A 23,595-nucleotide genomic window follows, 5' to 3' on the forward strand; every position below is an offset into this window, starting at 1 on the left:
TGTTTGCAGGCCTCTTGTACTGTCGTCTGGAGAGCCCCACACTTGCTGTGCGAGAGAGGCCTAAAAACCCAGTCTTTGGGGCTGCCTTTCCTCCCTCCAAGGAAGACAGCCTGCTCGGCCGCCTTCAAGCTGACAGTCACATTGGGCTGGGAAGTGCTACCTGGGAAGTCAGTTTGCAGGGGCCATCGCCGCTGGCTGCAAGTTTACAGCTAGGCTTCCCACACTGCCCGGGAACATCAAGCCTCCCTCCACACAGCTCTTCCGTCACGTTAGCTCTGCAGGAGAGAGCTCGCGAGACTAGGCCTTTCTTGACTCGGAAGCGAGGACCTGCTCGCAGCACTATGGGTCGGGCCTCTCAACAGCCCCACGTTGCCTGCGCGCGGGAGGCATGAAGACGCTCTCTCTGAGGCTGCCTTTACTCCCTCCAAGGAAGAGAGCCTACCCTGCCGCCTTCTGGCTGAAAATCACATCGGGCTTGGAAGTGCTATTTGGGAAGACTGTTTTCAGGGCAATGGCCACTGGTTGCACGTGTATGCCTAGTGCTCCCAGACTGCCGAGAACATCAAGGTTCCCTCCACACAGCTCTTCCCGCACGTTAGCTCTGCAGTAAAGAGCTCACGAAACTAGGCCTTTCTTGGCTCGGGAAGTGAGGACCTGTTTGCAGTCCTCCTGTACTGGCGTCTGCAGAGCCCAACACTTGCTGTGCGAGAGAGGCCTAAAAACTCAGTCTTTGGGGCTGCCTTGCCTCCCTCCAAGGAAGACAGCCTGCTCGGCCGCCTTCTGGCTGAAAGTCACACCGGGCTTGGAAGTGCTATTTGGGAAGACTGTTTTCAGGGGCAATGGCCGCTGGGTGCACGTGTATGCCTAGTGCTCCCACACTGCCGAGAACATCAAGGTTCCCTCCACACAGCTCTTCCGTCACGTTAGCTCTGCAGGAGAGAGCTCACGTAACTAGGCCTTTCTTGGCTCGGGAAGTGAGGACCTGTTTCCAGGCCTCATGTACTGGCGTCTGCAGAGCCCTACACTGGCTGTGCGAGGGAGGCATAAAATCACAGTCTCTGGGGCTGCCTTGCCTCCCTCCAAGGAAGACGGCCTGCTGGGACGCCTTCAAGCTGACAGTCACACCGGGCTTGGAAGTGCTAGTTGGGAAGTCAGGTTGCAGGGCCAGGGGCCGCTGGGTGCACGTGTATAACAAGGGCTCCCACACTGCCCAGAACATCAAGTTTCCCTCCACACAGTTCTTCCGTCACGTTAGCTCTGCAGGAGAGAGTTCGCGAAACTAGGCCTTTCTTGCCTCGGGAAGTGAGGACCTGTTTGCAGGCCTCTTGAACTGGCGTCTGCAGAGCCCCACAATTGCTGTGCGAGCGAGGCCTAAAAACCCAATCTCTGGGGCTGCATTTCTCCGTCCAAGAAGACCGCCTGCTCGGCCGCCTTCAAGCTGAAAGTCACATTGTGCGGGGAAGTGCTACCTGGGAAGTCAGTTTGCAGGGGCCTTTGCCGCTGGCTGCACGTTTACAGCTAGGCTTCCCACACTGCCCAGAAACATCAAGGCTCCCTACACACAGCTCTTCCGTCACGTAAGCTCTGCAGGGGAGAGCTCGCGAGACTAGCCCTTTCCTGGCTCGGTAAGTAAGGACCTGTTTGCAGGCCTCTTGTACTGGCGTCTGCAGAGCCCCACACTTACTGTGCGAGGGAGGCATAAAAACACAGTCTCTGGGGCTGCCTTTCCTCCCTCCAAGGAAGACAGCCTGCTCGGCCGCCTTCAAGCTGATAGTCACATTTTGCTGGGAAGTGCTACCTGGGAAGTCAGTTTGCAGGGGCCATGGCCGCTGTGTGCACGGTTATGTCTAGGGCTCCCACACTGCCCAGAACATCAAGGTTCCCTCCACACAGCCCTTCCGTCACGTTTGCTCTGCAGGAGAGAGCTCACGTAACTAGGCCTTTCTTGGCTCGGATAGTGAGGACCTGTTTGCAGGCCTCTTGATCTGGCATCTGCAGAACCCCACACTTGATGTGCGAGGGAGGCATAAAAACACCTTCTGTGGGTCTGCCTTTCCTCCTTCCAAGGAAGACCGCCTGCTTTGCCGCCTTCAAGCTGAAAGTCACATTGTGCTGGGAAGTGCTACCTGGGAAGTCAGTTTGCAGGGGCAATGGGCGCTGGCTGCAGGTGTATGCCTAGGGTTCCCACACTTCCCAGAACATCAAGGTTCCCTCCACACAGCTGTTCCCTCAAGTTAGCTCTGCAATAAAGAGCTCATGAAACTAGGCCTTTCTTCGTTCGGGAAGTGAGGACCTGTTTGCAGGCCTCTCGTGCGGGCGTCTGCAGAGCCCAAGAATGGCTGTGCGAGGGAGGCATAAAATCACAGTCTCTGGGGCTGCCTTTCCTCCCTCCAAGGAAGCCAGCCTGCTCTGCCGCCTACAAGCTGACAGTCACATTGGTGTGAGAAGTGCTAGTTGGGAAGTCAGTTTGCAGGGCCAATGGCCGCTGGGTGCACGTGTATGCCTAGGGCTCCCACACTGCCCAGAACATCAAGTTTCCCTCCACACAGTTCCTCCGTCATGTTAGCTCTGCAGGAGAGAGATCGCGAAACTAGGCCTTTCTTGGCTCGGGAAGAGAGGACCTGTTTGCAGGCCTCTTGTACTGTCGTCTGGAGAGCCCCACACTTGCTGTGCGAGAGAGGCCTAAAAACCCAGTCTTTGGGGCTGCCTTTCCTCCCTCCAAGGAAGACAGCCTGCTCGGCCGCCTTCAAGCTGACAGTCACATTGGGCTGGGAAGTGCTAGTTGGGAAGTCAGGTTGCAGGGCCAGGGGCCGCTGGGTGCACGTGTATAACAAGGGCTCCCACACTGCCCAGAACATCAAGTTTCCCTCCACACAGTTCTTCCGTCACGTTAGCTCTGCAGGAGAGAGTTCGCGAAACTAGGCCTTTCTTGCCTCGGGAAGTGAGGACCTGTTTGCAGGCCTCTTGAACTGGCGTCTGCAGAGCCCCACACTTGCTGTGCGAGCGAGGCCTAAAAACCCAATCTCTGGGGCTGCATTTCTCCGTCCAAGAAGACCGCCTGCTCGGCCGCCTTCAAGCTGAAAGTCACATTGTGCGGGGAAGTGCTACCTGGGAAGTCAGTTTGCAGGGGCCTTTGCCGCTGGCTGCACGTTTACAGCTCGGCTTCCCACACTGCTCGGAAACATCAAGGCTCCCTCCACACAGCTCTTCCGTCACGTATGCGCTGCAGGAGAGAGGTCGCGAGACTAGACCTTTCCTGGCGCGGGAAGTGAGGACCTGTTTGCAGTCCACTTGTACTGGCGTCTGCAGAGCCCAACACTTGCTGTGCGAGGGAGGCCTAAAAACACCTTCTGTGGGTCTGCCTTTCCTCCTTCCAAGGAAGACCGCCTGCTTTGCCGCCTTCAAGCTGATAGTCACATTTTGCTGGGAAGTGCTACCTGGGAAGTCAGTTTTCAGGGGCCATGGCCGCTGGCTGCACGTGTATTCCTAGGGCTCCCACACTGCCCAGAACATCAAGGTTCCCTCCACACAGCTCTTCCCGCACGTTAGCTCTGCAGTAAAGAGCTCACGAAACTAGGCCTTTCTTGGCTCGGGAAGTGAGGACCTGTTTGCAGTCCTCCTGTACTGGCGTCTGCAGAGCCCAACACTTGCTGTGCGAGAGAGGCCTAAAAACTCAGTCTTTGGGGCTGCCTTGCCTCCCTCCAAGGAAGACAGCCTGCTCGGCCGCCTTCTGGCTGAAAGTCACACCGGGCTTGGAAGTGCTATTTGGAAAGACTGTTTTCAGGGGCAATGGCCGCTGGGTGCACGTGTATGCCTAGGGCTCCCACACTGCCCTGAAATTCAAGTTTCCCTCCACACAGTTCTTCCTTCAGGTTAGCTCTGCAGGAGAGAGTTCGCGAAACTAGGCCTTTCTTGGCTCGGGAAGTGAGGACCTGTTTGCAGGCCTCTTGAACTGGCGTCTGCAGAGCCCCACACTTGCTGTGCGAGCGAGGCCTAAAAACCCAATCTCTGGGGCTGCCTTTTCTCCGTCCAAGGAAGACCGCCTGCTCGGCCGCCTTCAAGCTGAAAGTCACATTGTGCGGGGAAGTGCTACCTGGGAAGTCAGTTTGCAGGGGCCTTTCCCGCTGGCTGCACGTTTACAGCTAGGCTTCATACACTGCCCGGAAACATCAAGGCTCCCTACACACAGCTCTTGCGTCACGTAAGCTCTGCAGGAGAGAGCTCGCGAGACTAGGCCTTTCCTGGCTCGGGAAGTGAGGACCTGTTTGCAGGCCTCTTGTACTGGCGTCTGCAGAGCCCCACACTTGCTATGCGAGGGAGGCATAAAATCACAGTCTCTGGGGCTGCCTTTCCTCCCTCCAAGGACGACAGCCTGCTCTGCCGCCTACAAGCTGACAGTCACATTGGTCTGAGAAGTGCTAGTTGGGAAGTCAGTTTGCAGGGCCAATGGCCGCTGGGTGCACATGTATGCCTAGTGCTCCCACACTGCCGAGAACATCAAGGTTCCCTCCACAAAGCTCTTCCGTCATGTTAGCTCCGCAGGAGAGAGCTCACGTAACTAGGCCTTTCTTGGCTCGGGAAGTGAGGACCTGTTTCCAGGCCTCATGTACTGGCGTCTGCAGAGCCCTACACTTGCTGTGCGAGGGAGGCATAAAATCACAGTCTCTGGGGCTGCCTTTCCTCCCTCCAAGGAAGACAGCCTGCTCTGCCGCCTTCAAGCTGATAGTCACATTTTGCTGGGAAGTGCTACCTGGGAAGTCAGTTTGCAGGGGCCATGGCCGCTGGCTGCACGTGTATGCCTAGGGCTCCCACACTGCCCTGAAATTCAAGTTTCCCTCCACACAGTTCTTCCTTCACGTTAGCTCTGCAGGAGAGAGTTCGCGAAACTAGGCCTTTCTTGGCTCGGGAAGTGAGGACCTGTTTGCAGGCCTCTTGAACTGGCGTCTGCAGAGCCCCACACTTGCTGTGCGAGCGAGGCCTAAAAACCCAATCTCTGGGGCTGCCTTTTCTCCCTCCAAGGAAGACAGCCTGCTCGGCCGCCTTCAAGCTGACAGTCACATTGCTCTGAGAAGTGCTAGTAGGGAAGTAAGTTTTCAAGGCCAATGGCTGCTGGGTGCACGTGTATGCCTAGGGCTCACACTGCCCAGAACATCAAGGTTTCCTCCACACAACTCTTCCTTCACGTTAGCTCTGCAGGAGAAAGATCGCGAAACTAGGCCTTTCTTGGCTCAGGAAGTGAGGACCTGTTTGCAGGCCTCTTGATCTGGCGTCTGCAGAACCCCACACTTGCTATGCGAGCGAGGCCTAAAAACCCAATCTCTGGGGCTGCCTTTTCTCTCTCCAAGGAAGACAGCCTGCTCGGCCGCCTTCAAGCTGATAGTCACACTGGGCTGGGAAGTGCTACCTGGGAAGTCAGTTTGCAGGGGCAATGGGCGCTGGCTGCACGTGTATGCCTAGTGCTCCCACACTGCCGAGAACATCAAGCCTCCCTCCACACAGCTCTTCCGTCACGTTAGCTCTGCAGGAGAGAGCTCACGTAACTAGGCCTTTCTTGGCTCGGGAAGTGAGGAAATGTTTGCAGGCCTCTTGAACTGGCGTCTGCAGAGCCCCACACTTGCTGTGCGAGCGAGGCCTAAAAACCCAATCTCTGGGGCTGCCTTTTCTCCATCCAAGGAAGACCGCCTGCTCGGCCGCCTTCAAGCTGAAAGTCACATTGTGCATGGAAGTGCTACCTGGGAAGTCAGTTTTCAGGGGCCTTTGCCGCAGGCTGCACGTTTACAGCTAGGCTTCCCACACTGCCCAGAAACATCAAGGCTCCCTACACACAGCTCTTCCGTCACGTAAGCTCTGCAGGGGAGAGCTTGCGAGACTAGCCCTTTCCTGGCTCGGTAAGTAAGGACCTGTTTGCAGGCCTCTTGTACTGTCGTCTGGAGAGCCCCACACTTGCTGTGCGAGAGAGGCCTAAAAACCCAGTCTTTGGGGCTGCCTTTCCTCCCTCCAAGGAAGACAGCCTGCTCGGCCGCCTTCAAGCTGACAGTCACATTGGGCTGGGAAGTGCTACCTGGGAAGTCAGTTTGCAGGGGCCATCGCCGCTGGCTGCAAGTTTACAGCTAGGCTTCCCACACTGCCCGGGAACATCAAGCCTCCCTCCACACAGCTCTTCCGTCACGTTAGCTCTGCAGGAGAGAGCTCGCGAGACTAGGCCTTTCTTGACTCGGAAGCGAGGACCTGCTCGCAGCACTATGGGTCGGGCCTCTCAACAGCCCCACGTTGCCTGCGCGCGGGAGGCATGAAGACGCTCTCTCTGAGGCTGCCTTTACTCCCTCCAAGGAAGAGAGCCTACCCTGCCGCCTTCTGGCTGAAAATCACATCGGGCTTGGAAGTGCTATTTGGGAAGACTGTTTTCAGGGCAATGGCCACTGGTTGCACGTGTATGCCTAGTGCTCCCAGACTGCCGAGAACATCAAGGTTCCCTCCACACAGCTCTTCCCGCACGTTAGCTCTGCAGTAAAGAGCTCACGAAACTAGGCCTTTCTTGGCTCGGGAAGTGAGGACCTGTTTGCAGTCCTCCTGTACTGGCGTCTGCAGAGCCCAACACTTGCTGTGCGAGAGAGGCCTAAAAACTCAGTCTTTGGGGCTGCCTTGCCTCCCTCCAAGGAAGACAGCCTGCTCGGCCGCCTTCTGGCTGAAAGTCACACCGGGCTTGGAAGTGCTATTTGGGAAGACTGTTTTCAGGGGCAATGGCCGCTGGGTGCACGTGTATGCCTAGTGCTCCCACACTGCCGAGAACATCAAGGTTCCCTCCACACAGCTCTTCCGTCACGTTAGCTCTGCAGGAGAGAGCTCACGTAACTAGGCCTTTCTTGGCTCGGGAAGTGAGGACCTGTTTCCAGGCCTCATGTACTGGCGTCTGCAGAGCCCTACACTGGCTGTGCGAGGGAGGCATAAAATCACAGTCAATGGGGCTGCCTTGCCTCCCTCCAAGGAAGACGGCCTGCTGGGACGCCTTCAAGCTGACAGTCACACCGGGCTTGGAAGTGCTAGTTGGGAAGTCAGGTTGCAGGGCCAGGGGCCGCTGGGTGCACGTGTATAACAAGGGCTCCCACACTGCCCAGAACATCAAGTTTCCCTCCACACAGTTCTTCCGTCACGTTAGCTCTGCAGGAGAGAGTTCGCGAAACTAGGCCTTTCTTGCCTCGGGAAGTGAGGACCTGTTTGCAGGCCTCTTGAACTGGCGTCTGCAGAGCCCCACAATTGCTGTGCGAGCGAGGCCTAAAAACCCAATCTCTGGGGCTGCATTTCTCCGTCCAAGAAGACCGCCTGCTCGGCCGCCTTCAAGCTGAAAGTCACATTGTGCGGGGAAGTGCTACCTGGGAAGTCAGTTTGCAGGGGCCTTTGCCGCTGGCTGCACGTTTACAGCTAGGCTTCCCACACTGCCCAGAAACATCAAGGCTCCCTACACACAGCTCTTCCGTCACGTAAGCTCTGCAGGGGAGAGCTCGCGAGACTAGCCCTTTCCTGGCTCGGTAAGTAAGGACCTGTTTGCAGGCCTCTTGTACTGGCGTCTGCAGAGCCCCACACTTACTGTGCGAGGGAGGCATAAAAACACAGTCTCTGGGGCTGCCTTTCCTCCCTCCAAGGAAGACAGCCTGCTCGGCCGCCTTCAAGCTGATAGTCACATTTTGCTGGGAAGTGCTACCTGGGAAGTCAGTTTGCAGGGGCCATGGCCGCTGTGTGCACGGTTATGTCTAGGGCTCCCACACTGCCCAGAACATCAAGGTTCCCTCCACACAGCCCTTCCGTCACGTTTGCTCTGCAGGAGAGAGCTCACGTAACTAGGCCTTTCTTGGCTCGGATAGTGAGGACCTGTTTGCAGGCCTCTTGATCTGGCATCTGCAGAACCCCACACTTGATGTGCGAGGGAGGCATAAAAACACCTTCTGTGGGTCTGCCTTTCCTCCTTCCAAGGAAGACCGCCTGCTTTGCCGCCTTCAAGCTGAAAGTCACATTGTGCTGGGAAGTGCTACCTGGGAAGTCAGTTTGCAGGGGCAATGGGCGCTGGCTGCAGGTGTATGCCTAGGGTTCCCACACTTCCCAGAACATCAAGGTTCCCTCCACACAGCTGTTCCCTCAAGTTAGCTCTGCAATAAAGAGCTCATGAAACTAGGCCTTTCTTCGTTCGGGAAGTGAGGACCTGTTTGCAGGCCTCTCGTGCGGGCGTCTGCAGAGCCCAAGAATGGCTGTGCGAGGGAGGCATAAAATCACAGTCTCTGGGGCTGCCTTTCCTCCCTCCAAGGAAGCCAGCCTGCTCTGCCGCCTACAAGCTGACAGTCACATTGGTGTGAGAAGTGCTAGTTGGGAAGTCAGTTTGCAGGGCCAATGGCCGCTGGGTGCACGTGTATGCCTAGGGCTCCCACACTGCCCAGAACATCAAGTTTCCCTCCACACAGTTCCTCCGTCATGTTAGCTCTGCAGGAGAGAGATCGCGAAACTAGGCCTTTCTTGGCTCGGGAAGAGAGGACCTGTTTGCAGGCCTCTTGTACTGTCGTCTGGAGAGCCCCACACTTGCTGTGCGAGAGAGGCCTAAAAACCCAGTCTTTGGGGCTGCCTTTCCTCCCTCCAAGGAAGACAGCCTGCTCGGCCGCCTTCAAGCTGACAGTCACATTGGGCTGGGAAGTGCTACCTGGGAAGTCAGTTTGCAGGGGCCATCGCCGCTGGCTGCAAGTTTACAGCTAGGCTTCCGACGCTGCCCGGGAACATCAAGCCTCCCTCCACACAGCTCTTCCGTCACGTTAGCTCTGCAGGAGAGAGCTCACGAGACTAGGCCTTTCTTGACTCGGAAGCGAGGACCTGCTCGCAGCACTATGGGTCGGGCCTCGCAACAGCCCCACGTTGCCTGCGCCCGGGAGGCATGAAGACGCTCTCTCTGAGGCTGCCTTTACTCCCTCCAAGGAAGAGAGCCTACCCTGCCGCCTTCTGGCTGAAAATCACATCGGGCTTGGAAGTGCTATTTGGGAAGACTGTTTTCAGGGCAATGGCCACTGGTTGCACGTGTATGCCTAGTGCTCCCACACTGCCGAGAACATCAAGGTTCCCTCCACACAGCTCTTCCTTCACGTTAGCTCTGCAGGAGAGAGCTCACGTAACTAGGCCTTTCCTGGCTCGGGAAGTGAGGACCTGTTTGCAGGCCTCTTGTACTGGCGTCTGCAGAGCCCCACACTTGCTGTGCGAGGGAGGCATAAAATCACAGTCTCTGGGGCTGCCTTTCCTCCCTCCAAGGAAGACAGCCTGCACTGCCGCCTACAAGCTGACAGTCACATTGGTCTGAGAAGTGCTAGTTGGGAAGTCAGGTTGCAGGGCCAGGGGCCGCTGGGTGCACGTGTATAACAAGGGCTCCCACACTGCCCAAAACATCAAGGTTCCCTCCACACAGCTCTTCCCGCACGTTAGCTCTGCAGTAAAGAGCTCACGAAACTAGGCCTTTCTTGGCTCGGGAAGTGAGGACCTGTTTGCAGTCCTCCTGTACTGGCGTCTGCAGAGCCCAACACTTGCTGTGCGAGAGAGGCCTAAAAACTCAGTCTTTGGGGCTGCCTTGCCTCCCTCCAAGGAAGACAGCCTGCTCGGCCGCCTTCTGGCTGAAAGTCACACCGGGCTTGGAAGTGCTATTTGGGAAGACTGTTTTCAGGGGCAATGGCCGCTGGGTGCACGTGTATGCCTAGTGCTCCCACACTGCCGAGAACATCAAGGTTCCCTCCACACAGCTCTTCCGTCACGTTAGCTCCGCAGGAGAGAGCTCACGTAACTAGGCCTTTCTTGGCTCGGGAAGTGAGGACCTGTTTCCAGGCCTCATGTACTGGCGTCTGCAGAGCCCTACACTTGCTGTGCGAGGGAGGCATAAAATCACAGTCTCTGGGCCTGCCTTTCCTCCCTCCAAGGACGACAGCCTGCTCTGCCGCCTACAAGCTGACAGTCACATTGGTCTGAGAAGTGCTAGTTGGGAAGTCAGTTTGCAGGCCAATGGCCGCTGGGTGCATGTGTATGCCTAGGGCTCCCACACTGCCCTGAAAATCAAGTTTCCCTCCACACAGTTCTTCCTTCACGTTAGCTCTGCAGGAGTGAGCTCGTGAGACTAGGCCTTTCTTGACTCGGAAGCGAGTACCTGCTCGCTGCACTATGGGTCGGGCCTCTCAAGAGCCCCACGTTGCCTGCGCCCGGGAGGCATGAAGACGCTCTCTCTGAGGCTGCCTTTACTCCCTCCAAGGAAGAGAGCCTACCCTGCCGCCTTCTGACTGAAAATCACATCGGGCTTGGAAGTGCTATTTGGGAAGACTGTTTTCAGGGCAATGGCCGCTGGGTGCTCGTGTATGCCTAGTGCTCCCACACTGCCGAGTACATCAAGGTTCCCTGCACACAGCTCTTCCGTCACGTTAGCTCTGCAGGAGAGAGCTCACGTAACTAGGCCTTTCTTGGCTCGGGAAGTGAGGACCTGTTTGCAGGCCTCTTGTACTGGCGTCTGCAGAGCCCCACACTTGCTGTGCAAGAGAGGCCTAAAAACCCAGTCTTTGGGGCTGCCTTTCCTCCCTCCAAGGAAGACAGCCTGCTCGGCCGCCTTCAAGCTGAAAGTCACATTGTGCGGGTAAGTGCTACCTGGGAAGTCAGTTTGCAGGGGCCATGGCCGCTGGCTGCACGTGTATGCCTAGGGCTCCCACACTGCCCTGAAATTCAAGTTTCCCTCCACACAGTTCTTCCTTCACGTTAGCTCTGCAGGTGAGAGTTCGCGAAACTAGGCCTTTCTTGGCTCGGGAAGTGAGGACCTGTTTGCAGGCCTCTTGAACTGGCGTCTGCAGAGCCCCACACTTGCTGTGCGTGCGAGGCCTAAAAACCCAATCTCTGGGGCTGCCTTTTCTCCCTCCAAGGAAGACAGCCTGCTCGGCCGCCTTCAAGCTGACAGTCACATTGCTCTGAGAAGTGCTAGTAGGGAAGTCAGTTTTCAAGGCCAATGGCCGCTGGGTGCACGTGTATGCCTAGGGCTCACACTGCCCAGAACATCAAGGTTTCCTCCACACAACTCTTCCTTCACGTTAGCTCTGCAGGAGAAAGATCGCGAAACTAGGCCTTTCTTGGCTCGGGAAGTGAGGACCTGTTTGCAGGCCTCTTGATCTGGCGTCTGCAGAACCCCACACTTGCTATGCGAGCGAGGCCTAAAAACCCAATCTCTGGGGCTGCCTTTTCTCTCTCCAAGGAAGACAGCCTGCTCGGCCGCCTTCAAGCTGACAGTCACACTGGGCTGGGAAGTGCTACCTGGGAAGTCAGTTTGCAGGGGCCATCGCCGCTGGCTGCACGTTTACAGCTAGGCCTCCCACACTGCCCGGGAACATCAAGGCTCCCTCCACACAGCTCTTCCGTCACGTTTGCTCTGCAGGAGAGAGCTCGCGAGACTAGGCCTTTCTTGACTCGGAAGCGAGGACCTGCTCGCAGCACTATGGGTCGGGCCTCTCAAGAGCCCCACGTTGCCTGCCCGCGGGAGGCATGAAAACGCTCTCTCTGAGGCTGCCTTTACTCCCTCCAAGGAAGAGAGCCTACCCTGCCTCCTTCTGGCTGAAAATCACATCGGGCTTGGAAGTGCTACTTGGGAAGACTGTTTTCAGGGCAATGGCCGCTGGGTGCACGTGTATGCCTAGTGCTCCCACACTGCCGAGAACACCAAGGTTCCCTCCACACAGCTCTTCCGTCACGTTTGCTCTGCAGGAGAGAACTCACGTAACTAGGCCTTTCTTGGCTCGGATAGTGAGGACCTGTTTGCAGGCCTCTTGATCTGGCATCTGCAGAACCCCACACTTGCTGTGCAAGGGAGGCATAAAAACACCTTCTGTGGGTCTGCCTTTCCTCCTTCCAAGGAAGACCGCCTGCTTTGCCGCCTTCAAGCTGAAAGTCACATTGTGCTGGGAAGTGCTACCTGGGAAGTCAGTTTGCAGGGGCAATGGGCGCTGGCTGCAGGTGTATGCCTAGGGTTCCCACACTTCCCAGAACATCAAGGTTCCCTCCACACAGCTGTTCCCTCAAGTTAGCTCTGCAATAAAGAGCTCATGAAACTAGGCCTTTCTTGGTTCGGGAAGTGAGGACCTGTTTGCAGGCCTCTTGTACTGGCGTCTGCAGAGCCCCACACTTGCTGTGCAAGAGAGGCCTAAAAACCCAGTCTTTGGGGCTGCCTTTCCTCCCTCCAAGGAAGACAGCCTGCTCGGCCGCCTTCAAGCTGAAAGTCACATTGTGCGGGGAAGTGCTACCTGGGAAGTCAGTTTGCAGGGGCCTTTCCCGCTGGCTGCACGTTTACAGCTAGGCTTCACACACTGCCCGGAAACATCAAGGCTCCCTACACACAGCTCTTGCGTCACGTAAGCTCTGCAGGAGAGAGCTCGCGAGACTAGGCCTTTCCTGGCTCGGGAAGTGAGGACCTGTTTGCAGGCCTCTTGTACTGGCGTCTGCAGAGCCCTACACTTGCTGTGCGAGGGAGGCCTAAAAACACAGTCTCTGGGGCTGCCTTTCCTCCCTCCAAGGACGACAGCCTGCTCTGCCGCCTACAAGCTGACAGTCACATTGGTCTGAGAAGTGCTAGTTGGGAAGTCAGTTTGCAGGCCAATGGCCGCTGGGTGCATGTGTATGCCTAGGGCTCCCACACTGCCCTGAAAATCAAGTTTCCCTCCACACAGTTCTTCCTTCACGTTAGCTCTGCAGGAGTGAGCTCGTGAGACTAGGCCTTTCTTGACTCGGAAGCGAGGACCTGCTCGCAGCACTATGGGTCGGGCCTCTCAAGAGCCCCACGTTGCCTGCGCCCGGGAGGCATGAAGACGCTCTCTCTGAGGCTGCCTTTACTCCCTCCAAGGAAGAGAGCCTACCCTGCCGCCTTCTGGCTGAAAATCACATCGGGCTTGGAAGTGCTATTTGGGAAGACTGTTTTCAGGGCAATGGCCGCTGGGTGCACGTGTATGCCTAGTGCTCCCACACTGCCGAGAACATCAAGGTTCCCTCCACACAGCTCTTCCGTCACGTTAGCTCTGCAGGAGAGAGCTCACGTAACTAGGCCTTTCTTGGCTCGGGAAGTGAGGACCTGTTTGCAGGCCTCTTGTACTGGCGTCTGCAGAGCCCCACACTTGCTGTGCAAGAGAGGCCTAAAAACCCAGTCTTTGGGGCTGCCTTTCCTCCCTCCAAGGAAGACAGCCTGCTCGGCCGCCTTCAAGCTGAAAGTCACATTGTGCGGGGAGGTGCTACCTGGGAAGTCAGTTTGCAGGGGCCTTTGCCGCTGGCTGCACGTTTACCGCTAGGCTTCACACACTGCCCGGAAACATCAAGGCTCCCTACACACAGCTCTTCCGTCACGTAAGCTCTGCAGGAGAGAGCTCGCGAGACTAGGCCTTTCCTGGCTCGTGAAGTGAGGACCTGTTTCCAGGCCTCTTGTACTGGCGTCTGCAGAGCCCCACACTTGCTGTGCAAGAGAGGCCTAAAAACCCAGTCTTTGGGGCTGCCTTTCCTCCCTCCAAGGAAGACAGCCTGCTCGGCCGCCTTCAAGCTGAAAGTCACATTGTGCGGGGAGGTGCTACCTGGGAAGTCAGTTTGCAGGGGCCTTTGCCGCTGGCTGCACGTTTACCGCTAGGCTTCACACACTGCCCGGAAACATCAAGGCTCCCTACACACAGCTCTTCCGTCACGTAAGCTCTGCAGGAGAGAGCTCGCGAGACTAGGCCTTTCCTGGCTCGTGAAGTGAGGACCTGTTTCCAGGCCTCATGTACTGGCGTCTGCAGAGCCCTACACTTGCTGTGCGAGGGAGGCCTAAAAACACAGTCTCTGGGGCTGCCTTTTCTCCCTCCAAGGAAGACAGCCTGCTCGGCCGCCTTCAAGCTGACAGTCACATTGCTCTGAGAAGTGCTAGTTGGGAAGTCAGTTTGCAGGGCCAATGGCCGCTGGGTGCACGTGTATACCTAGGGCTCCCACACTGTCCAAAACATCAAGTTTCCCTCCACACAGTTCTTCCTTCACGTTAGCTCTGCAGGAGAGAGTTCACGAAACTAGGCCTTTCTTGGCTCGGGAAGTGAGGACCTGTTTGCAGGCCTCTTGAACTGGCGTCTGCAGAGCCCCACACTTGCTGTGCGAGCGAGGCCTAAAAACCCAATCTCTGGGGCTGCCTTTTCTCCATCCAAGAAGACAGCCTGCTCGGCCGCCTTCAAGCTGAAAGTCACATTGTGCGGGGAAGTGCTACCTGGGAAGTCAGTTTGCAGGGGCCTTTGCCGCTGGCTGCACGTTTACAGCTCGGCTTCCCACACTGCTCGGAAACATCAAGGCTCCCTCCACACAGCTCTTCCGTCACGTATGCTCTGCAGGAGAGAGCTCGAGAGACTAGACCTTTCCTGGCTCGGGAAGTGAGGACCTGTTTGCAGTCCTCTTGTACTGGGGTCTGCAGAGCCCAACACTTGCTGTGCGAGGGAGGCCTAAAAACACCTTCTGTGGGTCTGCCTTTCCTCCTTCCAAGGAAGACCGCCTGCTTTGCCGCCTTCAAGCTGATAGTCACATTTTGCTGGGAAGTGCTACCTGGAAAGTCAGTTTGCAGGGGCCATGGCTGCTGGCTGCACGTGTATTCCTAGGGCTCCCACACTGCCCAGAACATCAAGGTTCCCTCCACACAGCTCTTCCCGCACGTTAGCTCTGCAGTAAAGAGCTCACGAAACTAGGCCTTTCTTGGCCGGGAAGTGAGGACCTGTTTGCAGTCCTCCTGTACTGGCGTCTGCAGAGCCCAACACTTGCTGTGCGAGAGAGGCCTAAAAACTCAGTCTTTGGGGCTGCCTTGCCTCCCTCCAAGGAAGACAGCCTGCTCGGCCGCCTTCTGGCTGAAAGTCACACCGGGCTTGGAAGTGCTATTTGGAAAGACTGTTTTCAGGGGCAATGGCCGCTGGGTGCACGTGTATGCCTAGGGCTCCCACACTGCCCTGAAATTCAAGTTTCCCTCCACACAGTTCTTCCTTCACGTTAGCTCTGCAGGAGAGAGTTCGCGAAACTAGGCCTTTCTTGGCTCGGGAAGTGAGGACCTGTTTGCAGGCCTCTTGAACTGGCGTCTGCAGAGCCCCACACTTGCTGTGCGAGCGAGGCCTAAAAACCCAATCTCTGGGGCTGCCTTTTCTCCGTCCAAGGAAGACCGCCTGCTCGGCCGCCTTCAAGCTGAAAGTCACATTGTGCGGGGAAGTGCTACCTGGGAAGTCAGTTTGCAGGGGCCTTTCCCGCTGGCTGCACGTTTACAGCTAGGCTTCACACACTGCCCGGAAACATCAAGGCTCCCTACACACAGCTCTTGCGTCACGTAAGCTCTGCAGGAGAGAGCTCGCGAGACTAGGCCTTTCCTGGCTCGGGAAGTGAGGACCTGTTTGCAGGCCTCTTGTACTGGCGTCTGCAGAGCCCCACACTTGCTATGCGAGGGAGGCATAAAATCACAGTCTCTGGGGCTGCCTTTCCTCCCTCCAAGGACGACAGCCTGCTCTGCCGCCTACAAGCTGACAGTCACATTGGTCTGAGAAGTGCTAGTTGGGAAGTCAGTTTGCAGGGCCAATGGCCGCTGGGTGCACATGTATGCCTAGTGCTCCCACACTGCCGAGAACATCAAGGTTCCCTCCACACAGCTCTTCCGTCATGTTAGCTCCGCAGGAGAGAGCTCACGTAACTAGGCCTTTCTTGGCTCGGGAAGTGAGGACCTGTTTCCAGGCCTCATGTACTGGCGTCTGCAGAGCCCTACACTTGCTGTGCGAGGGAGGCATAAAATCACAGTCTCTGGGGCTGCCTTTCCTCCCTCCAAGGAAGACAGCCTGCTCTGCCGCCTTCAAGCTGATAGTCACATTTTGCTGGGAAGTGCTACCTGGGAAGTCAGTTTGCAGGGGCCATGGCCGCTGGCTGCACGTGTATGCCTAGGGCTCCCACACTGCCCTGAAATTCAAGTTTCCCTCCACACAGTTCTTCCTTCACGTTAGCTCTGCAGGAGAGAGTTCGCGAAACTAGGCCTTTCTTGGCTCGGGAAGTGAGGACCTGTTTGCAGGCCTCTTGAACTGGCGTCTGCAGAGCCCCACACTTGCTGTGCGAGCGAGGCCTAAAAACCCAATCTCTGGGGCTGCCTTTTCTCCCTCCAAGGAAGACAGCCTGCTCGGCCGCCTTCAAGCTGACAGTCACATTGCTCTGAGAAGTGCTAGTAGGGAAGTCAGTTTTCAAGGCCAATGGCCGCTGGGTGCACGTGTATGCCTAGGGCTCACACTGCCCAGAACATCAAGGTTTCCTCCACACAACTCTTCCTTCACGTTAGCTCTGCAGGAGAAAGATCGCGAAACTAGGCCTTTCTTGGCTCGGGAAGTGAGGACCTGTTTGCAGGCCTCTTGATCTGGCGTCTGCAGAACCCCACACTTGCTATGCGAGCGAGGCCTAAAAACCCAATCTCTGGGGCTGCCTTTTCTCTCTCCAAGGAAGACAGCCTGCTCGGCCGCCTTCAAGCTGACAGTCACACTGGGCTGGGAAGTGCTACCTGGGAAGTCAGTTTGCAGGGGCCATCGCCGCTGGCTGCACGTTTACAGCTAGGCCTCCCACACTGCCCGGGAACATCAAGGCTCCCTCCACACAGCTCTTCCGTCACGTTTGCTCTGCAGGAGAGAGCTCGCGAGACTAGGCCTTTCTTGACTCGGAAGCGAGGACCTGCTCGCAGCACTATGGGTCGGGCCTCTCAAGAGCCCCACGTTGCCTGCGCGCGGGAGGCATGAAAACGCTCTCTCTGAGGCTGCCTTTACTCCCTCCAAGGAAGAGAGCCTACCCTGCCTCCTTCTGGCTGAAAATCACATCGGGCTTGGAAGTGCTACTTGGGAAGACTGTTTTCAGGGCAATGGCCGCTGGGTGCACGTGTATGCCTAGTGCTCCCACACTGCCGAGAACACCAAGGTTCCCTCCACACAGCTCTTCCGTCACGTTAGCTCTGCAGGAGAGAGCTCACGTAACTAGGCCTTTCTGGGCTCGGATAGTGAGGACCTGTTTGCAGGCCTCTTGATCTGGCATCTGCAGAACCCCACACTTGCTGTGCGAGGGAGGCATAAAAACACCTTCTGTGGGTCTGCCTTTCCACCCTCCAAGGACGACAGCCTGCTCTGCCGCCTACAAGCTGACAGTCACATTGGTCTGAGAAGTGCTAGTTGGGAAGTCAGTTTGCAGGCCAATGGCCGCTGGGTGCATGTGTATGCCTAGGGCTCCCACACTGCCCTGAAAATCAAGTTTCCCTCCACACAGTTCTTCCTTCACGTTAGCTCTGCAGGAGTGAGCTCGTGAGACTAGGCCTTTCTTGACTCGGAAGCGAGGACCTGCTCGCAGCACTATGGGTCGGGCCTCTCAAGAGCCCCACGTTGCCTGCGCCCGGGAGGCATGAAGACGCTCTCTCTGAGGCTGCCTTTACTCCCTCCAAGGAAGAGAGCCTACCCTGCCGCCTTCTGGCTGAAAATCACATCGGGCTTGGAAGTGCTATTTGGGAAGACTGTTTTCAGGGCAATGGCCGCTGGGTGCACGTGTATGCCTAGTGCTCCCACACTGCCGAGAACATCAAGGTTCCCTCCACACAGCTCTTCCGTCACGTTAGCTCTGCAGGAGAGAGCTCACGTAACTAGGCCTTTCTTGGCTCGGGAAGTGAGGACCTGTTTGCAGGCCTCTTGTACTGGCGTCTGCAGAGCCCCACACTTGCTGTGCAAGAGAGGCCTAAAAACCCAGTCTTTGGGGCTGCCTTTCCTCCCTCCAAGGAAGACAGCCTGCTCGGCCGCCTTCAAGCTGAAAGTCACATTGTGCGGGGAAGTGCTACCTGGGAAGTCAGTTTGCAGGGGCCTTTGCCGCTGGCTGCACGTTTACCGCTAGGCTTCACACACTGCCCGGAAACATCAAGGCTCCCTACACACAGCTCTTCCGTCACGTAAGCTCTGCAGGAGAGAGCTCGCGAGACTAGGCCTTTCCTGGCTCGTGAAGTGAGGACCTGTTTCCAGGCCTCATGTACTGGCGTCTGCAGAGCCCTACACTTGCTGTGCGAGGGAGGCCTAAAAACACAGTCTCTGGGGCTGCCTTTTCTCCCTCCAAGGAAGACAGCCTGCTCGGCCGCCTTCAAGCTGACAGTCACATTGCTCTGAGAAGTGCTAGTTGGGAAGTCAGTTTGCAGGGCCAATGGCCGCTGGGTGCACGTGTATACCTAGGGCTCCCACACTGTCCAGAACATCAAGTTTCCCTCCACACAGTTCTTCCTTCACGTTAGCTCTGCAGGAGAGAGTTCACGAAACTAGGCCTTTCTTGGCTCGGGAAGTGAGGACCTGTTTGCAGGCCTCTTGAACTGGCGTCTGCAGAGCCCCACACTTGCTGTGCGAGCGAGGCCTAAAAACCCAATCTCTGGGGCTGCCTTTTCTCCGTCCAAGAAGACCGCCTGCTCGGGCGCCTTCAAGCTGAAAGTCACATTGTGCGGGGAAGTGCTACCTGGGAAGTCAGTTTGCAGGGGCCTTTGCCGCTGGCTGCACGTTTACAGCTAGGCTTCCCACACTGCCCAGAAACATCAAGGCTCCCTACACACAGCTCTTCCGTCACGTAAGCTCTGCAGGGGAGAGCTCGCGAGACTAGCCCTTTCCTGGCTCGGTAAGTAAGGACCTGTTTGCAGGCCTCTTGTACTGGCGTCTGCAGAGCCCCACACTTACTGTGCGAGGGAGACATAAAAACACAGTCTCTGGGGCTGCCTTTCCTCCCTCCAAGGAAGACAGCCTGCTCGGCCGCCTTCAAGCTGATAGTCACATTTTGCTGGGAAGTGCTACCTGGGAAGTCAGTTTGCAGGGGCCATGGCCGCTGTGTGCACGGTTATGTCTAGGGCTCCCACACTGCCCAGAACATCAAGGTTCCCTCCACACAGCTCTTCCGTCACGTTTGCTCTGCAGGAGAGAGCTCACGTAACTAGGCCTTTCTTGGGTCGGATAGTGAGGACCTGTTTGCAGGCCTCTTGATCTGGCATCTGCAGAACCCCACACTTGCTGTGCGAGGGAGGCATAAAAACACCTTCTGTGGGTCTGCCTTTCCTCCTTCCAAGGAAGACCGCCTGCTTTGCCGCCTTCAAGCTGAAAGTCACCTTGTGCTGGGAAGTGCTACCTGGGAAGTCAGTTTGCAGGGGCAATGGGCGCTGGCTGCAGGTGTATGCCTAGGGTTCCCACACTTCCCAGAACATCAAGGTTCCCTCCACACAGCTGTTCCCTCAAGTTAGCTCTGCAATAAAGAGCTCATGAAACTAGGCCTTTCTTCGTTCGGGAAGTGAGGACCTGTTTGCAGGCCTCTCGTACGGGCTTCTGCAGAGCCCAAGAATGGCTGTGCGAGGGAGGCATAAAATCACAGTCTCTGGGGCTGCCTTTCCTCCCTCCAAGGAAGCCAGCCTGCTCTGCCGCCTACAAGCTGACAGTCACATTGGTGTGAGAAGTGCTAGTTGGGAAGTCAGTTTGCAGGGCCAATGGCCGCTGGGTGCACGTGTATGCCTAGGGCTCCCACACTGCCCAGAACATCAAGTTTCCCTCCACACAGTTCTTCCGTCATGTTAGCTCTGCAGGAGAGAGATCGCGAAACTAGGCCTTTCTTGGCTCGGGAAGAGAGGACCTGTTTGCAGGCCTCTTGTACTGGCGTCTGCAGAGCCCCACACTTGCTGTGCAAGAGAGGCCTAAAAACCCAGTCTTTGGGGCTGCCTTTTCTCCCTCCAAGGAAGACAGCCTGCTCGGCCGCCTTCAAGCTGAAAGTCACATTGTGCGGGGAAGTGCTACCTGGGAAGTCAGTTTGCAGGGGCCATGGCCGCTGGCTGCACGTGTATGCCTAGGGCTCCCACACTGCCCTGAAATTCAAGTTTCCCTCCACACAGTTCTTCCTTCACGTTAGCTCTGCAGGTGAGAGTTCGCGAAACTAGGCCTTTCTTGGCTCGGGAAGTGAGGACCTGTTTGCAGGCCTCTTGAACTGGCGTCTGCAGAGCCCCACACTTGCTGTGCGTGCGAGGCCTAAAAACCCAATCTCTGGGGCTGCCTTTTCTCCCTCCAAGGAAGACAGCCTGCTCGGCCGCCTTCAAGCTGACAGTCACATTGCTCTGAGAAGTGCTAGTAGGGAAGTCAGTTTTCAAGGCCAATGGCCGCTGGGTGCACGTGTATGCCTAGGGCTCACACTGCCCAGAACATCAAGGTTTCCTCCACACAAGTCTTCCTTCACGTTAGCTCTGCAGGAGAAAGATCGCGAAACTAGGCCTTTCTTGGCTCGGGAAGTGAGGACCTGTTTGCAGGCCTCTTGATCTGGCGTCTGCAGAACCCCACACTTGCTATGCGAGCGAGGCCTAAAAACCCAATCTCTGGGGCTGCCTTTTCTCTCTCCAAGGAAGACAGCCTGCTCGGCCGCCTTCAAGCTGACAGTCACACTGGGCTGGGAAGTGCTACCTGGGAAGTCAGTTTGCAGGGGCCATCGCCGCCAACTGCACGTTTACAGCTAGGCCTCCCACACTGCCCGGGAACATCAAGGCTCCCTCCACACAGCTCTTCCGTCACGTTTGCTCTGCAGGAGAGAGCTCGCGAGACTAGGCCTTTCTTGACTCGGAAGCGAGGACCTGCTCGCAGCACTATGGGTCGGGCCTCTCAAGAGCCCCACGTTGCCTGCCCGCGGGAGGCATGAAAACGCTCTCTCTGAGGCTGCCTTTACTCCCTCCAAGGAAGAGAGCCTACCCTGCCTCCTTCTGGCTGAAAATCACATCGGGCTTGGAAGTGCTACTTGGGAAGACTGTTTTCAGGGCAATGGCCGCTGGGTGCACGTGTATGCCTAGTGCTCCCACACTGCCGAGAACACCAAGGTTCCCTCCACACAGCTCTTCCGTCACGTTTGCTCTGCAGGAGAGAGCTCACGTAACTAGGCCTTTCTTGGCTCGGATAGTGAGGACCTGTTTGCAGGCCTCTTGATCTGGCATCTGCAGAACCCCACACTTGCTGTGCGAGGGAGGCATAAAAACACCTTCTGTGGGTCTGCCTTTCCTCCTTCCAAGGAAGACCGCCTGCTTTGCCGCCTTCAAGCTGAAAGTCACATTGTGCTGGGAAGTGCTACCTGGGAAGTCAGTTTGCAGGGGCAATGGGCGCTGGCTGCAGGTGTATGCTTAGGGTTCCCACACTTCCCAGAACATCAAGGTTCCCTCCACACAGCTGTTCCCTCAAGTTAGCTCTGCAATAAAGAGCTCATGAAACAAGGCCTTTCTTGGTTCGGGAAGTGAGGACCTGTTTGCAGGCCTCATGTACTGGCGTCTGCAGAGCCCTACACTTGCTGTGCGAGGGAGGCATAAAATCACAGTCTCTGGGGCTGCCTTTCCTCCCTCCAAGGACGACAGCCTGCTCTGCCGCCTACAAGCTGACAGTCACAATGGTCTGAGAAGTGCTAGTTGGGAAGTCAGTTTGCAGGCCAATGGCCGCTGGGTGCATGTGTATGCCTAGGGCTCCCACACTGCCCTGAAAATCAAGTTTCCCTCCACACAGTTCTTCCTTCAAGTTAGCTCTGCAGGAGTGAGCTCGTGAGACTAGGCCTTTCTTGACTCGGAAGCGAGGAAATGCTCGCAGCACTATAGGTCGGGCCTCTAAAGAGCCCCACGTTGCCTGCGCCCGGGAGGCATGAAGACGCTCTCTCTGAGGCTGCCTTTACTCCCTCCAAGGAAGAGAGCCTACCCTGCCGCCTTCTGGCTGAAAATCACATCGGGCTTGGAAGTGCTATTTGGGAAGACTGTTTTCAGGGCAATGGCCGCTGGTTGCACGTGTATGCCTAGTGCTCCCACACTGCCGAGAACATCAAGGTTCCCTCCACACAGCTCTTCCGTCACGTTAGCTCTGCAGGAGAGAGCTCACGTAACTAGGCCTTTCTTGGCTCGGGAAGTGAGGACCTGTTTGCAGGCCTCTTGTACTGGCGTCTGCAGAGCCCCACACTTGCTGTGCAAGAGAGGCCTAAAAACCCAGTCTTTGGGGCTGCCTTTCCTCCCTCCAAGGAAGACAGCCTGCTCGGCCGCCTTCAAGCTGAAAGTCACATTGTGCGGGGAAGTGCTACCTGGGAAGTCAGTTTGCAGGGGCCTTTCCCGCTGGCTGCACGTTTACAGCTAGGCTTCACACACTGCCCGGAAACATCAAGGCTCCCTACACACAGCTCTTGCGTCACGTAAGCTCTGCAGGAGAGAGCTCGCGAGACTAGGCCTTTCCTGGCTCGGGAAGTGAGGACCTGTTTGCAGGCCTCTTGTACTGGCGTCTGCAGAGCCCCACACTTGCTATGCGAGGGAGGCATAAAATCACAGTCTCTGGGGCTGCCTTTCCTCCCTCCAAGGACGACAGCCTGCTCTGCCGCCTACAAGCTGACAGTCACATTGGTCTGAGAAGTGCTAGTTGGGAAGTCAGTTTGCAGGGCCAATGGCCGCTGGGTGCACATGTATGCCTAGTGCTCCCACACTGCCGAGAACATCAAGGTTCCCTCCACACAGCTCTTCCGTCATGTTAGCTCCGCAGGAGAGAGCTCACGTAACTAGGCCTTTCTAGGCTCGGGAAGTGAGGACCTGTTTCCAGGCCTCATGTACTGGCGTCTGCAGAGCCCTACACTTGCTGTGCGAGGGAGGTCTAAAAACCCAATCACTGGGGCTGCCTTTCCTCCCTCCAAGGAAGACAGCCTGCTCTGCCGCCTTCAAGCTGATAGTCACATTTTGCTGGGAAGTGCTACCTGGGAAGTCAGTTTGCAGGGGCCATGGCCGCTGGCTGCACGTGTATGCCTAGGGCCCCCACATTGCCCTGAAATTCAAGTTTCCCTCCACACAGTTCTTCCTTCACGTTAGCTCTGCAGGAGAGAGTTCGCGAAATTAGGCCTTTCTTGGCTCGGGAAGTGAGGACCTGTTTGCAGGCCTCTTGAACTGGCGTCTGCAGAGCCCCACACTTGCTGTGCGAGCGAGGCCTAAAAACCCAATCTCTGGGGCTGCCTTTTCTCCCTCCAAGGAAGACAGCCTGCTCGGCCGCCTTCAAGCTGACAGTCACATTGCTCTGAGAAGTGCTAGTAGGGAAGTCAGTTTTCAAGGCCAATGGCCGCTGGGTGCACGTGTATGCCTAGGGCTCACACTGCCCAGAACATCAAGGTTTCCTCCAAACAACTCTTCCTTCACGTTAGCTCTGCAGGAGAAAGATCGCGAAACTAGGCCTTTCTTGGCTCGGGAAGTGAGGACCTGTTTGCAGGCCTCTTGATCTGGCGTCTGCAGAACCCCACACTTGCTATGCGAGCGAGGCCTAAAAACCCAATCTCTGGGGCTGCCTTTTCTCTCTCCAAGGAAGACAGCCTGCTCGGCCGCCTTCAAGCTGACAGTCACACTGGGCTGGGAAGTGCTACCTGGGAAGTCAGTTTGCAGGGGCCATCGCCGCTGGCTGCACGTTTACAGCTAGGCCTCCCACACTGCCCGGGAACATCAAGGCTCCCTCCACACAGCTCTTCCGTCACGTTTGCTCTGCAGGTGAGAGCTCGCGAGACTAGGCCTTTCTTGACTCGGAAGCGAGGACCTGT

Source organism: Giraffa tippelskirchi, chromosome 12, assembly GCF_054371585.1.
Source record: "Giraffa tippelskirchi isolate mGirTip1 chromosome 12, T2T-mGirTip1v1.2.pri, whole genome shotgun sequence".
Classification (NCBI taxonomy): Eukaryota; Metazoa; Chordata; class Mammalia; order Artiodactyla; family Giraffidae; genus Giraffa; species Giraffa tippelskirchi.